This window comes from Triticum aestivum, chromosome 3D (assembly GCF_018294505.1).
Source record: "Triticum aestivum cultivar Chinese Spring chromosome 3D, IWGSC CS RefSeq v2.1, whole genome shotgun sequence".
In the NCBI taxonomy this organism is placed as follows: Eukaryota; Viridiplantae; Streptophyta; class Magnoliopsida; order Poales; family Poaceae; genus Triticum; species Triticum aestivum.
The window spans coordinates 550,856,873-550,859,776 of NC_057802.1; positions in this window are offsets into that span (position 1 = coordinate 550,856,873).

Genomic DNA, 2,904 nt, shown 5'->3' on the forward strand with positions numbered 1-2,904 from the left:
TATCTGAAGCCCATGAAGACAAAGACGGTGACGCTTTATGAAGGCCCAGGGCCCAAAAGCCGGTTTAAGGCCTGTAGACATAAACCGGCGTTGATATGTAAACTTGTGTTGTAAGGTAGAAAGAGTAGAGACCGGGCCGGACACCGTTATGAACCGGCCTCGGGATTCTGTAAACCGACGGGCATCAACCCATGTATATAAGGGGACGACCCGGCGGCGGTTTGAGGACAACAGACAACAACTCGAGACTCAGGCAAAGCGTATTCGCTCCCTGATCATCGAAACCCTAGCAATCCCACAACAACTGGATTAGGCTTTTACCTTCACCGCAAGGGGCCGAACCAGTATAAACTCTCTGTGTCCCTTGTCCGCTTTAACCCCTTTAAGCTAACCCGCACGATGGCTCCACGACTAAGTCCTTTCCTTAGGACATCGGCCGGTGGTGGCTGGCGGCTCAGGGGGGTGGATTTTGATGATAAACTGCAGGCCCTTGATTTCGTATCCAACGGCTGGAAAATCTAATGACCAGAGATGAAAAAGTCAGTCGACTGACGTGTAGCCTCACCCCGCACGTACACATGCACGCACGCAAGACACGCACGCATGCAGGCATGCAACACTGACACATACACATAACGAACACACGCACGCATGCAGGCGTGCAACACTGACGCGTACACATGCACTCACGAACACACGCACGTACGCACACATTCATGCAACACGGAAACGTACCCTTGCACGCACGCAACACTCGCACGCCTGCATGCACACAGCACACGACACAAGACACACGCTCAACCTATACGTGCATGCACCCTTTGTTAAGGACATGGATTGTTACGGGTATTAATCAACCTTATTTGTGATAAGCAGAACATTGATGTTTGTAGCGGTCTTTATGAATCACAATGTATCAAACGGGCTATCAACATGGTAGGCTTATCTACCTGAAAAGGATGAGGTCACACTCAATGAACAATCATCGGTTTATGAAATGCCCGCTTCTGACCGCCCTGGCCCACCAAAGGTTCCTCTGCGGTGTGCTGCCTGCGTTGGGTCACTGACATGCAGGCCATGTACCCAAAGAGCCCACACGTCAGTGGAAGAACGGCGCGCTGTCCTACGTCAGAGTCAAGGGTGCCACTCGCTGCATGCCCGGCTGAACACGCCTCCTTGCCGCATTCAAACGCCTCCATGAAACCCGCCCGTGTGGAAGCCGAGAAACCCACTCTGGACACACGTCCGTTCATGACCGGGCCGGCATTAAACGCAACGCCGGCCGAGCTCCTCCCGTCCGCCGTCTATTTAATCTCCTATTTAAACGAGGCCAAACGCCGGCCAAGAATCGCACACCTCCGCCGCTCCCCTATCTCCTACTTCTCCATTTTGTCCACTCTTACAATGGCTTACGAAGAGTAGTTATTCCGCATCCAAGCCGGCTGGGTGGCCCACCGAGCCCGCCGGATACGAGCTATGCAGCTCGCTAATCCACCTCCCCCCCCTCGCCCGATGGAGCCAGTTGCTGCCCCAAGCCGGCGCGCGGTTCAGCAACTCGCCTCTCCAGGCCAGCTCGACGAGGAGCGGCACACGGGCGTCGTTGCTGCCGTCCATGCTGCCGTCTCGTACCGCGTCTCCCGTTTCTGTGGCCGAGACTCCCATGTCGGCGGCCGCGCCATGCAAGCAGCGACAGAAGCTGGGTGCGCGGAGAGCGACGAGTCGGTGGCCAGCGCCTCCGCGTCCACCGCCATCTTTGAGGAGAAGTAGAACACGGGAGGCCGCCGCCGCTTGGGTCCCATGAAGGCCACCACAGAGGCGACGCCGGCGTACACAGCAGGTGTCTTGCTGGATCCTTTTGTTGCGAGGACCTTTGTCGACCCCGCATATACCTCCGGGGCTCCCGGCAGTCCGGTGATCGTGCTGCCGGACATAAGGAACACAAATCAATCTGCGGGCGACCATTTAGGCCAGGTATTATATGCCTGTGCTGTCTAGAACTAGCACCGCGTAGTTCATTTGAATGTAATGAAATCCGTCATGTTTGTATGAAAATCCGGTATCTTATATGATTTCCGTCGTTTGTTTATATGAAATATCGCCGTGTTTGCGTGAATTTCGTCCGGCTGGTTGACTTGCTGTCATAATGTGTGCGGCTACGGTTGGATTGCGTAATTTGCGGGTCGCCGGTCGGTCTGTGGGCGGCTCGGGCGGCGTGGTGGGACAAAAAGAACACAGCTCGTGCGAGCTCGTCTCCAACATGCGCGCTGGAGGATGCATGAGAACCCGAGCCATTCTTGGTTCATCGGTGGCAAAGGCACCGGTGGACAAAAGGGTCGCCAATATTTTGGCTACCCCGGGCAAGATCCAAACAGCCCCTCCCAACATATTCAAATCCCTCGTTCGCCGTGGAATTTTGCCATGTGTTGTTTTCATGGACTGCAAGATGCCCGTGCATTGCACGGAACATCAAGATGCATTTTTTGACAAAACACCTGTTGTGATTGACCCATGCAGGAGTAATCCCATTTTGTAAAAACTAATGATTGCTCGAGAATTTTATCGGATAAATGGTACCTCGAGAATTTTATCGGACTCCATTTTTGTATACAAGGCCACAAACCCATATTACAGGTACCAAGGCAAAAATTAATGTCTTCTAACTCAATGTTGCAAGCCACCTTGTTTCCTTGTTTGCCGTGTAAATTAATGTGTATTCTTCTCTTTCATGCACATCAAGCCAATGCTCACACTCCTGCATGCATGCAAGGGATAATTAATGTCCTCCTTTACTAGTAGTACTATGAGGCAAACACCATTAATATTGCATCGGTTAGTGTTAGTGGCCTTGTATATATCTGCAAATTGTAATTTTGATAGTGGCCTTGTATATAAAAATGGAGGGAG